The 16,277-nt window shown below is 47.7% G+C and overlaps 1 protein-coding gene across 3 annotated transcripts in view; it reads left to right on the top strand.

The window, feature by feature from the left end:
• MTHFD1L (methylenetetrahydrofolate dehydrogenase (NADP+ dependent) 1 like) overlaps positions 1-4,874 on the top strand; it is a 167,443-nt gene extending 162,569 nt beyond the window's left edge. For all 3 annotated transcript variants that reach the window (XM_080667109.1, XM_080667110.1, XM_080667108.1), the window contains exon 28: positions 4,564-4,874. The gene's annotated coding sequence lies outside the window, so the exon portion shown is untranslated. The remainder of the gene's footprint in view (positions 1-4,563) is intronic.
• The last annotated feature ends 11,403 nt before the right edge of the window (positions 4,875-16,277 follow it).

Raw genomic sequence — 16,277 nt, 5'->3', positions numbered from 1 at the left:
TGTCCCGTGTCATGCTACCATCAACCCAGTGAGATGGGCAGCATCTTTATTCCAGAGCTGTGAACACTCTGGCCCAGAGCAGTCAATCACTTGCTCAAGTTGCACAGCTAATAAGTACGAAAGCAAAGACTCCACCCAGATCGGCTCACTCTCTGTCTCACCCCATTCTTTATGCCCCAAACCAAAGGACGTCCTTTTTGTTTGGGTCACGGGGTCAGTGAGCGTCAGCCCTTCCTGGAAGATGATAGCCAGCTATTGGAACACACCTGTCATTTGGGGAAAACCAGGTGATCTTTTTTAATAACCAAAGATAATTATTTGGGTATTAAAAGTGATGGCCTTGTCGAAATTCTTTGTAGTCCAAATATAATAGCGCTCTCTCTTGCTGGACTCTCTCATGAATGGCACTTTCCCACTCTCTCAGCCAAGGCTCGCTCTCCTTTGTGAACTGCCAAAACCTGGGCTAGGCCTGGTGGGCAGTGGTTCAAAACCCATCACTTGACCTCGCTGGAACAATGGAAAGTGGATCCGGTGTCGTAAGCTAAAACCGCCGTACAAAGCAAACATTCCTTCCCAGGGACTGCTCGGCACAATGGTCCCGCAAACGTTCTTTCTGTTTCCTGTGGCCTCTCACACACGGCCCTCGGGGACCACTTCTGACGGTCAAAGGTCTGTGGCTATTAAAAATGCACAAAATCAAATGTTCAAGCTTGGATGATGGTCAACTTGGACATATTTGGGCCTCGGAAGAGAAATGGCCTGTCGGTGGCTTGACTCACACGGTGGTCAGACTCCCAGTGGCTCTCCACACTGTGGGGTGTGAGGCAGGCGCATCCCCCCTGGAAGAAGACCGCACTGGGCCGGTGCCGACTTCCTTCCCTTCCACTTCTGCTTCCTTTCTGTCCTGCTTACCTCGCCCTCTAGGAAACCGTGTAACTTAGAAGGAATGGGAGATGCCAGGAAGTGCCCAGGACCTGAGTCGCTCTTCTGGATGTCACCAAATAGCACTAATTAAATCAGTTGCTTGTCCCAGTGAAACTGATGCTGCGACTCCACTGCTCAGCCTTTTGTTTGAAGACGATTGGATTTAGGGAGGGTGGTTCTTGCCTCCACTGTGGGTCGCTCGTTCTGAACCTTCATCATATTTCCGAGCCTTGGCAGGACTCAGAGGAACACAGAACACCCTGGCGGGTTTCCTGAAGAATTCCGAGGCTCTGCTGTGTTCTGATATGCAAAGTTGTATTTAGTGCGGGATCAGATGGACTCCGGTCCTGCTCTAATGGTGGGCACTTACCCGAGAATGGTTTTTCTTGAATTGCACGTGCGAAAACGAGTATAACACCAGCTCGTTTTTCCCCTGACCTGCCTTTGGAGCAGAAATTGTCAATGATATTTAATAGCCATCAGTTCATCTTGAATATGGTTGTTGCCTGTAGCCCTTCTGGGAACATGGCCTTCTATCCCCAAGTTGCAAACCACAGGGTTTCGGGGTTCCTTGGGGAACACCTGGACTCTGTGGTTTTGGTCTTGAAACTCTTATCTTTTCAAGGAGCAGCTCAAGAATTATGCCCACCATTGTGCTTCAAGGCCCAGGGTCCTCATTCACCACCTGCCCATCCTTGGAGCAGAGCCTCCCCCTCTTTCTCCATCTCCAGACAAGCCCAAGCGGCTTAAACAAAAGATGGTGATAATTAAATCTACAGATGACATCGTTAGTACGTTGCTGACATCTAAAAGATGGTGATGACTAAATCCTTCCTAACTGAGATGGAATGTTTTGAAGCCTAGCAATTGTGAAATTATTAATTCCCCTTTAAAGAAAGTTTTTCTGGACCCTTTTTTAGGGGTTGGGGGAGAAACTAATCATCTTATATTTTCTTTAAAAACATAAGGAAAGGAAAATAAGAAATATTTCAGCAAGCTTGGGAAACAGAATTTTTCTAGTAACTAAATCTATACATGGTTAGCTCATCAAAAATAGAAGAAATTATTTGTCAACGAAAGAAAATCAGAACCCTGGCCGGCGTCACTCAGTGGTTAGAGTGTTGGGTCGAGGGTTCAATTTCCAGTCAAGGGCACATACCTGGATTGCAGGTTCCATCCCTGGCGCAGGTCAGGGCACGAATGGGAAGGCAATCCATTGATGTGTCTCTCTCACATTGATGTTTCTTCTCTGTCTGTATCTCTCCCTTTTCCTCCCTCCCTCCCTCTCTTCTATTCTCTCTAAAAAGTAATGGAAAAATATCCTCAGGTGAGGAATCAGAAAGAGTTCCATTATGGCTTTAGTTATAATCTGCTTGGTTAAGAAAAATTAGAACTTGTAAGGTAGGGGGAAAGTTTTAACCAAATGCTATGAACTTGAAATTCTTTCCGCTGCAAGACACATTTTTACCAGAATTCAATTTAGTTAATCAGCACCTAGTGCCGGCCATGCAGCTTCACTAATAAGGGAAATAAGTAGACTAAACCCTCCTCAGTTCAAAAGCAAATCTCAAAAGAACCTCATGATGTAAATGATTCTAAATTATTCACTCTCCAGGCTTTAAAAAAATAGTCAAAACATGTCACCATCAACTTTATCAATACTATTGAGGTTAACATTGGTAGTGTACTTAACTTTAACCTCTGTTATTCAACAATGGGGACCGATAAATTATTAGCAAAGAGGAGCCAGGAGCCCAGTGTTATTACTAATAACATAAGGGTAAATAAAATGAAATTTTTTAATTTTTTTTTTTATTGATTTCAGAGAGGAAGGGAGAGGGAGAGAGAAAGAAACATCAGTGATGAAAGAGAATCATTGATCAGCTACCTCCTACACGCTCCCTACCGGGGACCGAGCCCACAACCCAGGTGCTCTTGACCGGTATCGAATTCAGGATCCTTCAATCTGCAGGCCGACGCTCCACTGGGCCAAACCAGATAGGACGACATTTTCTTTTCTTAATAAAGAGGAGGAAGAGCTAATCCTCCCATCCCCTAATGGTATATATCCTATGGCTGCTATCACAAATTACTGGGTGGCTTAAATGAGACCACCAGAAGTGTATTCTTTCACAGTTCTAGAGGCTAAAAGTCCAAAGCCAGAATTAGTAGGTCCAAATCAAGGCGGGGTGAGGCCACGCTGCCTCGACTTTCTGGAATCCGTCCCTTCCTCTTCCTCTTCTGCATCTGGGCACTGTTAGATTTCTTATTATTCCCATACCACGACAACATGTTTGATATATTCCATCTTCCAAAATATTTACCCACTGAATAAACTCCTAAAATTGTTGTTCTCCCGCTGAATAAACAGTATAATGATTCGTTTTCACATTCTCACCTTGACTATTACATCTGATTTTTAAAAATCTGCAGTCAGACTCTATATACTTCTGCCAACCCTCTGAGTTTTCTTAAAATGTGAAACCATAGACTCTGAGCCATTTTAAACACAAATCCATGGGGCACAGAGGTTACATGCTGATCAGCTTCTACACATACACACACACACACATACACACACACCCTCCCCCCGCCCTCAGAGGTGGAAGGCCTTGTTCCAGCCTGGCCTGCCTCAGGACATCTCCATCCCCCACATCCATCCTCCTGCTTTAGGCCCCTCCTTCCGTCTTTCCTCCCCAAGAGTCTCTGAGCCTTAGCAAAGTGAGGCCTGAGCAGAGGGTGAGGTCTGCACCAACAGACCTCCCCCCCGAACATCCCCAAAATTCCCTTCTTCATGCTTCTTCTGCTGGCAGTGTTTCTGCTTTATTCACTCCCTCACTGGAACCAGACATGAGGGGAGTATTTGCAGTTCATAGTCTTCTGTCTTCATCACCATCTTGTGTTCTCCTCTCTGCTCCAGACCCCTCCCTCACGTGTGGGAGGCCCACTTGCTATATTCCAGCCCCGTATGAGCTCCTGGCCGGGGAGATGAATGCTTGCATTTACATTTCTTCTGGACTGGTGAACACATTTTTCCCTGGAACTTAGGTGTTTTCTTTGTTTGTTTTTAAATATAGTTTAATTGCTTCTCTTTCTAAAGACGGCAGGGTTAAACACTGGCAGGAAGTCTTGATACCCTTGGAGAGAATGCCACAGAGCTTTAACAATAATCAGTTCTGGTCTGCTCCTTCGTTCTTATCCTAAGTGCCGTTTTCGGAGCTTGCTCTCCGTGCCTGCTATAAAAGGGAAACTGAAATCAAAGGGGACAGGAGTCTCAGTCTCACATCCTGAACGTTCTCACTGGACAGGATCCTGGAGACTGCAGACCCCCAGTGTAGGCGTCGTGGGGGCCCCTGCCACGGTCCCCAGGTGAACCTGTTAGGACGTTTAGAAACCGCCTGCAGTGTCCACGGACTCGGTCACGGGTGCAGAGCCCGACTCGCTGCTCATCAGTAAAAATGTCCCAACCGCGATCTCAGCCTCCTCCTGTGAATACTCGCTCACCTGCCCTTTCTTCTGCCTCCTGAATACTCTCTTTTGCCTCCAGCTTTAGAGCGATCCGGTATTAACAGTGTCCCACCAGGGGGAAGGCTGTTCTTAAACCACTGAGACTTTTTTTGTCCTTTTTCTGTTTTTCAGGTTCCTGAAACTCAAACTACTCCTTGCCTTTTGGCCGCGGTTGGAGGAGAGAATGAATTTGAAATAGGCTTGTTACGCAACGCGGGAGAAGGGGTAGAAGAGGCCAAAGAGTCCTTCCCTCCCGGGGCATCTGTCTGCAGCCGAGCGAGCGCCGTGTTCAGTGAAAGGACCTCCGCCAAGTTGAAAAGAAACTAATTTATTTTCTGTTTCGGCAGAGTTTACATTATTTCCCACTGCTTACACTTGAGAGTGTTTATTGTATGGGGACTGAGCGATTAAGAGAGTATGAAATAAAAGGTAACGTTTTCTCACTCTGGAGTTTGCCGTCTTGTCTTTGAACTGGAAAGAAATGCGTCTTTAGGAAACCGGCCGGCCAGTCTTCAGCGCCAGACAAAGCTCCGCTCTCTAGAGGTGGCTATTCCTGGTGGGGTTGTTACCTGACACCAGTTTCCTGGAAAATTGTGAATGCCACCAGCACTTCACACACATAACAAGAAAAAAAATAACACGGAAAAGTATCTGGTCAGCTGTGAAACCCTTCTGCCGTGGGAGAGTTGGAATGTCCTTGGGAGGAAAGTGAGTTTCCTATCCAGCACTGTTTCTCGGCGCCAGCGAGGTTCCCGTCGCTTACCTAAAAACTCAGGGGTGGATGCTTGCTTCTTCCCCCGACAAATGAGTCTCAAAGGCCATTAAGCTGTCGAAGGCCCACGGGGCAAAGAGAGTTCCTCTTAAAAGTTAGGTGTTGGCCAATGTTTTTCCATTTGTCCAACTCCTAACCCGCAGTAAAGAATGTTCTATGGCCTCTTCCCCTCCCGGGAGTTCCTGGCCCTACTTTGTTCCCATTTTTTCCTACAGTAATACTAAATTATATGGAAGTTTAGACAAAACCAAGGATTCAGGCGCAGACAAGGCGTGATTGTGCTCTAGCACTGTGAGGAACATAGTCCCCAGAAATGTCCCCGCGGTCCCCAGGCACATCCTGCAGGAGACCTCGCCACAGGCTCTTTCCTGGGTGTTCGTGCCGCACCCTTCGCCGACCCTGCCGTGAGGTGCTCTGCCCATAATGTGTCTTTATGCACAATTTAATTTGTTCCAAAACACCGGTTACTAACTAAAAAGCGTCCCCACGAAAAGACTGTCCCACGAATGATTTCACTCGGTGTTTCTGAAGTGTCCCCCTCCCTGTCCCCGCGTTATCTTTGGGAGTACAGCTCTCCAAAGAGACAGGAAGCTAGTATTTTTTATGTAACTATTTGAGGATTGTAAGGGTTCTCGGTAAATGTGTGCTCTCTACTATGCACTCAGTAAGCAGTCTTTCTTGTGAATTGATTTTTTTTTAGACAGTTGCCTTCTGCTATGGAGTTTTTGTTATTTTCCTCTACCATTTAAAGTTTCCTTTACTATTTTTGAAACGTTTTAGGGGGGAGAAAAGGATTTCAGAAATCTATACTCCAGGGGCTTTAGACCAGGGACTTCTTTCTGTAGTCAGCTTTCACCAGGCAGCTCACCAAGTCACCAAAAAGGGAAAAATCAAAAGCACCCTGAACACAGAGGCAGAAGTCTTCAATACTCGCGTTGAAGGACCTATCATCCCGGGGTTGGGATTATAGGTCCTTCGTGGGGCTCAGCTCACTTCGGGAGATGTCGGAGCTGGTGTGTGATTGGCTTGTCTTCCTCATTCGCTCGCCTACGAGAATGCACCTGCTGAGTGAGAGGCAGTCTCCGCTGGCAAGGAAGGTCTTTGGCAGGTTGGGCAACGGGCTTAGCAACTCGTGAAGACTTGAGGCATCCACAGACGGCAGTGTCACTTTAAGGAAGAGCTGGTTAACTACTCACTGCCGAGGCCAAGGCAGGAGAAAGAAAAGTTCACGTGGCCTTTGGCAGGGTGGGTTCGGGTTAGAAATCTCAGGATGGATGTGTCCTTGTTCCTCTCAGGCTCTAGAACTGTCATGTAAGAAACCACTCACAGACCGGAAGTGACCAGCCATGACCCACAGGCCTGTGGTCTCGCTGCCTCTCCGCTCCCGGGGCCCCTCTGAACCTCCCAGAGGAACGCCCTGTAGGGACTCCCTGACAACAAGGAGACAGGTAAGACACAGCAGGGCAATCAGTTGATCCGTTCATTAATGTTCTGTTCATCTATTTCCAGGGTTATTTTGTTCGTTTTAACTAGAATGTACTGACTCAATTAAAGCAATCCATGAGTAGTCTTCACATTGGATATTTGAAGAGCATCTGGTCTGACATTAAACCAGGGTTTGGTTCTTTTTTTATTATTGGTTTCAGAGAAGAAAGAGAGAGGGAGAGAGAGATAGGAACATCAATCATGAGAGTCACGGATGGGCTGCCTCCTGCACACCCCCTACTGGGGATTGAACCTGCAACTCAGGCATGTGCCCTGACCGGGAATCGAACCGTGACCTCCTGGTTCATAGGTTGATGCTCAACCACTGAGCCACGCTGGCTGGGCTGCCATCCCAGCATCTTGTCAGATAATCCAGGATGGGTTGAGTGCCTACCCAGGCAAGGCTCACACTAGGCCCCGTGCATGAAGGATGAGGATCAAGGCTGGGGGAGGGGTGCCAGTGAAATGATCCCAGAAGCCATGGCGAGGATGCTGGAGGGTGGGGCTGGGCTGGCAAGATCTGCCGCAGACAGCCCAGGGCTGGCCCCAGGGGAGGGGCTTTTCACCCACCTGCCAGGGAAGCTTATATTCGTGTTTTGAGTTCGTTTTTATAAAATCACACTCGGTGGTAAGGCTACCCTTCCCTTTAGCACTCTAGGTTTGTATGTTAGTTTCCTGAAGTGCTTTAAAAATACCGATGTTCAGATACTTTGTCCATCATTTCATCCCACGATTAGAATGAGATTAAAGGCAGGTTTGTTCTGAAAACAGCCCAGGCCCCTCCGTGTTGGCCGGGCAGAGCTCAGAGGAGAGGGACGTAATTGCACAGGCTGAGTTTGAGGTTAGAGTGTTTATGTAACAAATCAGCTCAACTTAAACATTTCTCGTGGTGTGGTCAGGGCCGCAAGCTTTGCCCAGCCCTCCACCCGGGATGCCATGGGTCCATCAGCCCTGTGTGGGCAGCTCTGTGGATGTGCAAGGACCCTGCTAGCCCCCAGCCAGCTAACACGTTCAATCACACATCGTGTCGCTTACGTGTTTTACAATGAGGACGGCGAAGGCCATTTTTCAAAACAATCAGACCGGTTACATTTGTGTGTGCGCTGATGAGCAGCCCCCGATAATGAATGCTCATTTGGCAAAGTCTTACAATTAGGGAATTTTTCTTTCCCAGATAATAACATGAGCCCTGATAATTTGCCTCCAAGTCGGCCTCCTGATTACCGCCCTCCCCCCCCCCCCCGCCCTTGATAGAGACGCTGTGCACCAGACAGACAGACGGCTGAGGCGGACACCCTGAAGGACAGGGAAGGCTCTCCTGGGTCCAGAACAAGCCAACTGTAGGAGGGATGGTTTCCAACTCCATCATGGAGTACGGAGCCAAAGGACATTGCAGAGGCCAGAGGGGAAAAATGCTGAATAACTCCCCACTCCTCCCAGGCATCTCACACCGTGGCCTCATTACTGAGTCTGAAATGTGAATAGGATATCAGACACCCCCAAACTCAAATGTGAGCACAGAGATGCATCCCAAAGCCAAATGTAAATTATGTTTAAATTATTCATGCCACCTAGCTCGCCATTAGAGCAGATAATTGAACTAACTGTAAATACATCTAAACAGAAGTGCCAGAATCAGTAACATCCACAACAAACTACAGTTGAACAGAAAAATCCACTTAAGTGCTAAGTAATTAGGGAGGCGGGAGCGAGGAAGGCGGGAGGCCGTACTTCTGCTGCGATGGGCCAGCTGGGACTGGACTGGGACCAGCCAGCGAGATGGGAGCTGGCCAGAGCGGCGGGTGGGGCTTGGCTGAGAGAACGGGGAGAGGGCAGGGTGCTAAGCTTGTGCAGGGAAAGAGGAAAAGACAGATCTGGGGTGGTTTCTGGTTGCTGACAACTCTGAAGTCAACCAGGCAAAAGTGACTGATGGGGCCCCGGCCAGCATGAAAAAGAGAAAGTAGCACACAATCTGTGAGATGTTGGGGTCCTCTTGCAACCCCGAGACAGTGCATGGAAATACCATTCCACCGGCAGCGTGTTACCACAGGACGCCCTGCGCAGGGAGCTGGGGGTAAAAAATGTTTTTAGAAGCAACACTCTCCTCTGGCAAGTGGCCTTTGGGAGCTAGAATATACTAACTGGTAAATGGTCTGGGATTCTCCTATTTCAATAAAAATTAGAGAGTTCAAAGCAGCTGGTTAGAACGCAACAGGTTTTCAGGGTAAAAGCATGTGACGTTGCCCCTCCCAGGTGACCCCCATTCCCCACCAGGTGTTCCAGTTCAAATACAGGAAGATGACTGACAAAAAGAAACTCACTCGTTCGAACCCTCATGAAGTGGGCAGGCAACCGGAGGATGAGAAGTCCCACGTCAGCGGGCGATACTGATTGCTCCCAAAGGGCAAGTCAAGCACCAAAAGTTCAGGTTTGCGGAGTTCGAACCGGGAGCAAGATTTGAACATCTGTTCTCACCTGTGCAGACAGAGCCAAGGCTGCTACCTGGGGAGGACAGAGTGGAGGAGACCAGCCCGCTCAGAGGATGAGGAGCAGCCTGATGAAGGCTCCAGCAGCCCAGAGAACAACAGGAACAGGAAAGAAGTGAGTAAAGGTGAGATCTAGTTAACTGACTCCAGACAGATGTCTCTCATGGGCAGAAGAAGAGAGTAACTGACACGGAGGTTGTCAGTTACAGATACAGGCGGCCACCAGCCTGTATCCAGGCTGAAACGCTAATTCTTAGGATATAACTATGGATTCCTTCTAATCAGGCTGGATTTTTAATGTGGTTTTCTAAGCAATCCAATTATTTCTTATGTTTGTGTGTTTTTTTAAAAAAAAATACATTGTCAAGAATATTGCTGCCATTCTAATCCACAAAAGGGATTGTTTTGTTTGGTTTTTTAATCATAGCGATGAAACGGACCCTGTGCAATTATAGTGTATCTCATTTTTTAAACCTGTTCGTTTAGGTGCCTCGTTAGCACAGGAGGTAGTGTGTCAGTCTCATAAACCTGTTTATTTCCATAGCAAAAGACAATTCCTCAAGAAGTTAAATATAGAATTGCCACATGATCCAGGGATTCCACTCCTGGGTATGAACTGAAGGAATTGAAAACAGGGACTGGGACAGATACTTGTACACCTGTGTTCACAGCGGCGTTATTTACAATAGCCAAAAGGTGAAAATAACCCAAGTGTCCATCCCCAAATGAATGGATAAGCAAACTGTGGTGTGTACACACAATAGATTAAATTCTGGCACATGATACAACATGGACGGACCTTGGAAACATGATGCTGAATGAATAAGCCAGACATAATAGGACAGGTATTGTATTATCAAGTACAATATGAAGTGAATAGGAAAACTCACAGATAACAAGTAGATTGGCCTGTCCAGCGTGGCTCAGTGGTTGAGCATTGATCTATGAACCAGGAGGTCATGGTTTGAATCCCGGTCAGGGCACATGCCGGGGTTGTGGGCTTGATCCCCAGTGTGGGGTGTGCAGGAGGCAGCCCAATCAATGATTCTCTCTCATTATTGGTGTTTCTATCCCTCTCTCCCTCTCCCTTTATCTCTAAAATCAATAAAATATATATTTTCTAAAGTGGATTGGCGGTTAATAGGGGCTCGAGGTTGTTGCTTAACGGATATAGAGTTTCTGTTTGAGTAATGAAAGGCCTTGAGATTAGATATGGTGATGGTTACACAATATTGTGAATGTAATCAATACCATGGAATTGTACACTGAAAGTGGTTAAAATAGCAAATTGTGTGTTATGTGTACTTTAGCACACAAAAATGGCAAAAAGAATGGGTTTTTTATTAGTATGACCGTTTATGGCCACTACAGCAATTATAATGGGCTTGTATTTAAAGTCGTTGTAATGACATTTATTTCCAACATACAACTCCAGTGGTAAACATCTTTAGAACGTAGCGGACATGCCCAGGGTCGCAGCAGATTCCCTGGAATGACCTTCTGGGGCAGAGGGGTCCGGATGAGTGGCAGGGCCAGAGGGCGGGGTCTCCTCTCCAGCTCTCCGCTGCCTGCTGTGTGAGCAGGGCAAGACCTGTTCTTCCCAACGCCTGTTTCCGCCTCATAGGAGAATGACTGTTTAATAGGATTGTCGTGAAGATAAAATGTGTTATAAGTATAATGTGCATAATACCGTGCTTATAATTAAGCAATTATTCTTACTCATTTCATCATGGCAAAGCTGATATTTAAAGGGGAAAATGCTTAAGAATTCTGAGGATGGCTCCAAGGGTTGTGACGAAACCCAGCCCTGGCTGCTGAGGGGGGGCATGAAGCTCTCCTGAACATCGCCCAGTGGCACGGCTGAGCCTGCCCGTGGCTCCTTGGGGAAGCAGGACAAGCCCAGGCTGAGTGTCCCAGGGGTCCCTGGGCCTGGACAGCACAGCCTCTGGTCCCCAGCAGCTTCCAGTCACAGCGGTGGGCAAGTGGGCCTGCTGTCTCCCTTGTTGTTCTAATTTTGTTTGCTCTGACCACTGGCACCTTGGGGGTCTCTGCTGGGGATGCATCACCAGTCTGGGCATGCTAACCTTCTGTTCCCCTTAGCTCTCCAGCCGCTTACTAACACGCCACTCCAGGCCCCAGTGACATACAGGAACATGCCTGAAGTGGCCACTAGGCTGGTCTGGTTAACATCCTGCTTTGACCCAGGGGTGGGCAAACTTTTTGACTTGAGGGCCACAATGGGTTCTTAAACTGGACCGGAGGGCCGGAACAAAAGCATGGATGGAGTGTTTGTGTGAACTAATATAAATTCAAAGTAAAGGAGCGGAGGGGAGAGCAAGAGAACCAGATAGAACAGCCGGATCCGGCCTGCAGGCCGTAGTTTGCCCACGGCTGCTAGCTGGTTTGGCTCAGTGGATAGAGCGTCACCCTGGGGTCCTAGGTTCAATTTCGGTCAAGGGCATGCACCTCGGTTGCAGGTTCCTGCTGGGCCATGGTCTGGGCTTGTGCAGGAGGCAACCAATCGATGTGCTTCTCTCACATCAATAATTCTCTCTGTCTTTCCCTCTCTCTTCCACTCTCTCTAAAAATCAATGGAAAAACATCCTCTGGTGAGGATTAAACAGAACACATCCTGCTTTGAAGGTGGCAGGCCTGGCGTGAAACCATTGCAGGGAGAGGGGGAGCACTGGGCAGGGGAAGGTGGCTCTGGTCCCACAGGAGCTCAGCCAGCGGCAGGCGTGGCGGCGGGGGGGGAGGGGGGGGGGGGTTCCAGCCGTAAAGGTTCAGCCGTGAGTGGTTTGCTGTCATTGTGTCCGGATTGCTTCCTCCGGTGTGAGTGGTGGTTGCTGGTTTCGGGCTGTTCTTTTTCTCGATGTGTTGTTAGGATTCGGCCCCTTCCTGTGAAGAGAGAACATTCCTTGCTCCCCTAACTCACCCCTTGGCATCAGGGGGAAGCCCTGTGTATGAGAGAGGGACCACAGGGACTGAGGCAGGGGTCCTCAAACTTTTTAAACAGGGGCCAGTTCACTGTCCCTCAGACCGTTGGAGGGCCGGACTATAGTTTAAAAAAAAAAAAACTATGAACAAATTCCTATGCGCACTGCGGGCCCGGGACGAGTCGGCTGCTAAGCAGGACAGGCAGCGGCACCCGGCGGGCCGGATAAGTGTCCTCGGCGGGCTGCATGTGGCCCGCGGGCCGCAGTTTGAGGACCCCTGGACTGAGGAGTCCAGGCACTGGGAGGGTGTGGCCGCGATCGGGAGCCAGGCTGTGAAAACTCAGTCCTGGAGTGGGGCTCCTCCCCGGGCGGCTAGGCAGAGTGAACGCACGCCCATGGACGGAGAGCGGACACAGAAAGGGCCCGGAGCCCCCCCGGGAATGGAGCTCTCCTCAGTTAAAGTGGCCGGAAATAGTGCGATGCTGAAGGGAAAGAGAACTGGTAAGGTTTTAAGTCATAACTATATGCCTGAAAACCCTGGGAATTTGTTTTCCCAACTCCAATAGTTTTCTGACTCAAAGGTCCCTCAATGGTTGTTGAACGGTAACAGAGTTTCCGTTTGGAAGACGGAGAAAGTTCTGGAGATGGATGGTTGCACAGGAGAGTGAATGTGCTTAATGCCACAAGGCTGTATGAAACAGGTTCAAATGGTAGCTTTTATGTCATGTGCATTTACCACATTAAAAACCATTTTTAAGCCGAAACCGGTTTGGCTCAGTGGATAGAGTGTCGGCCTGCGGACTGAAAGGTCCCGGGTTCGATTCCAGTCAAGGGCCTTGGTTGCGGGCGCATCCTCAGTGGGAGGTATGCAGGAGGCAGCTGATCGATGTTTCTCTCTCATCGATGTTTCTGGCTCTCTATCCCTCTCCCTTCCTCTCTGTGAAATATCAATAAAATATATATAAAAAAAAAACAAACCATTTTTAAGTTTGTTAACTGTCAGACACCTACAAACCGTTGATTCATGTGACACAAATTTTGTCTCCTCATTCTTACTCATTCTGCGTCTGGGGTTTAAATCAGGTCAGGTTCTGATTACGAGATTCTACTCTAACTAGTTATGTGGCCTTGACCAAGTCATCTCACGTTTCCAGTCTTCAGTTGCCTCACTTGTAAAAGGAGAAATTTGAAAGGCAATGTCTGTTACCATCTCTCACAGCGCGGCTAGTCGAGGATTAATAACCACCACCGCTTATTGACAGCTTGCTCTCTGCTGCACATTTTATCAGCAGGACCTCATTTCATCCTCCCAAGAATCCCAGGAGGCTGGTATGCTTATCCGTGTGAGAGGAAACTGAGGCTTCGAAAGTTCAGGGACTGTCATGTACAGGGAGCGAGTGGGCCAAGCAGGACTTGGACTTGGGTCTGTGGGACCCCGAGCCCAGGCTGTCAGTGCTGCTCGCTCAGGAAGAATGTCAGAGCCACGCCACCGAGGAGCTTTCTCCCTGGAAAAGCTATTAGCCTGGAAAATAAGACCCACGTCCAGCCAGAGTGGTGTCTGCTGTGCTTTCCCCCTCCCCTCAGTGACCATGCTCCAGCCACACGGACAGGAAGCGGGACAGGCCAGCTGGTCAACCCGCCAGCTCTCACCAAGTCAGATCTTTACGATAGGTTTCAGTATTTCACCCTAAATTCCTTGAAATCCCCCTCCAACAAACCAGAAACATCCTCATTTTCAGTGATCAAAATATGTATGAGGAAACATGCATTATTGTTAGATGGTGTTTATTCCTGTTCCCCACCATTAACTAATACAATCAAGAGTCCATCTCCTGAGTGTCCAGTCTCTGAAGCAGACATCTGGTAACGTCCAGCCATGCAATAAAGATTCACTGGCCTTCAGGTATTCTCCAAGTCTGTTTAACCGTGACCTTTTCTGTCACCCTTAACCACAGCAGTCATTAGGGCTCTTAGCAAGCAGCACCGTGGGCAGTCCATGTCTGCCCAGTGGCCCTCAGCCAGGGAAGCAGGAAAAAAAGAAAGGCAGCAATAATACAACGAATATTGGCTGTCTGTGGGACCTGGCAAAGCCAAGAAGTACTTACATTTGTTGACTGAAAGCATTGAAATCAACCTAGGAGTTAGATAGCAAAAGAAAATCATCAGAAATCCGTGCACTGATGCTACGTAGACATTAACAATGAGTCAGATCTCTAGTGAAGTAAGTCATCATCCGAAACAGCGGGTGAAGCTGTGGAACTTGAAGCCGCATTGAGCAATCGTCCTTGCAGACGTGGACACAGATCTGAAAACAGTGCTAAGATCCTTAAACAAGAAGCAACAAGGCCACAGCACACAGCCTGGGGAAAGAATCGCAAAGGACGCAACAGCGGCGCAGTTCAAGTGTAAATACAGGAATCTGAACCCCCGTGTGGCTTTCTTCTCAGCACCACAATGGCTACAACTCCTACCAGGACTCAATGAAGAGGAACTGAAGGCTGGATCAGAACTCCACTGACTAGCATCTGTGCTCTGTTATATTTATTCATGCATAAAATGCTAACCACACACACACACACACACACACACACACACACACACCCCTCATCTTTTACTTGAAATTCAAATAGTCCCTTTAAAAAATTTTTACTTATTTGTTTATTTATTTATTTATTTATTTATTTTTTAGAGAGAGAGGGGGGAAGGGGAGAGACAGAGAGAGAAACATCATTCTGCTGTTCCACTTATCTATGCATTCATTGGTTGATTCTGGTTCGGGTTGACCAGGGATCAAACACACAACTTTAGTGTATCAGGACGACACTCTAACCAACTGAGTACCCAGCTAGCGTTCAAATATTCTTCTTTATTTCCCTAGTAAAGTCTATAACTCAAAAGGCCTTTGGTGATACCTTTATAGAAAGCTTTCTGTATTGGATACTAACTACTGAGAACCAAGATCTGTACCTGGTATGGGTAAAACTAAGTAAGAAACACTGTGTTAGTTAATGATGGCCACATAACAAATTACCCCAAGCCTTAGTTACTTAAAGCAACAGTTATCTCTCATGGGTTCAGTGGGTCAGAACTGTGGATCACAGCGGGAGCATAGCTTCATCTCTGCTCCACAGGACTGGGCCTCGGCCGGAAGGCTGGCAGGGTAGGAACTAGAACATCTGAGGGCCTGTTCTTGTGTGACCATTGATGCTGCCTGTCAGCTGAGGGCCTAACTGGACTGTCATCTGGGACCCCCACACATGGCCTCTCCATGTGGCTTGGGCTTCCTCCCAATATGGAGACTGAGATTTAAGGGCAAGCATCTCAAGAGAGAGCCAGATGGAAGCTGTGTCCTTGTTATGACCCAGCCTGGAAATCACACAGCTTTGCTTGCACCATACTCCATTGATCAAGGTGGTCATAGCCTCCCCCCAGATTCAAGAAGAGAGAAACTAGATCCACATCTCAATGGGATACATAGGCAAGCGTGGCCATCTTTGTAAAACACAAGTTGTCCTTATAGATTTCCACTTTAAAGCTGATTTCTGTAGGGGTGTGCTCCCTGGTACAAAGACTTCATGACCTAGAACAGTGGTTGGAAAACTCATTAGTCAATAGAGCCAAATATCAACAGTACAACGATTGAAATTTCTTTTGAGAGCCAAATTTTTTAAACTTAAACTTCTTCTAACGCCACTTCTTCAAAATAGACTCGCCCAGGCTGTGGTATTTTGTGGAAGAGCCACACTCAAGGGGCCAAAGAGCCGCATGTGGCTCGAAAGCCATGGTTTGCCGACCACTGACCTAGAAAATCTTAGGTGGGTCCTAACAGATACATGGGGAATATTTGGTGTCTCAAGACATGTAAGAGATAGGGTTAGAATTGTATGTTGGGGCCAGATTTGAGAGAATCCTAAATGACATGTTAAAAGTGTGATCTTTATTCCAAGGACACTGAGGAGCCACAGAAGTATTTTCAGCAAAGATGGATTAGGGAAAGGAGAGGCAAGAGGCAGGGAGATTAATTGGGAGCTAATTAAAGTGGTCCAGGTGAGATACATCAGGAGTCTGAACAATGACATTTATCTACGAGTCTGAGCCAACAGCCCATACCATCTGTACCTTTTTGCTCCTGTCTAATTATAAATTCAGTGAGGATTCCAAATAGTT

The sequence above is a fragment of the Plecotus auritus genome, assembly GCF_963455305.1.
Source record: "Plecotus auritus genome assembly, chromosome: 4".
NCBI lineage: Eukaryota > Metazoa > Chordata > Mammalia > Chiroptera > Vespertilionidae > Plecotus > Plecotus auritus.
Note: the sequence above shows the minus strand (reverse complement) of the source record. Positions and strands in the feature narration are given on the sequence as shown.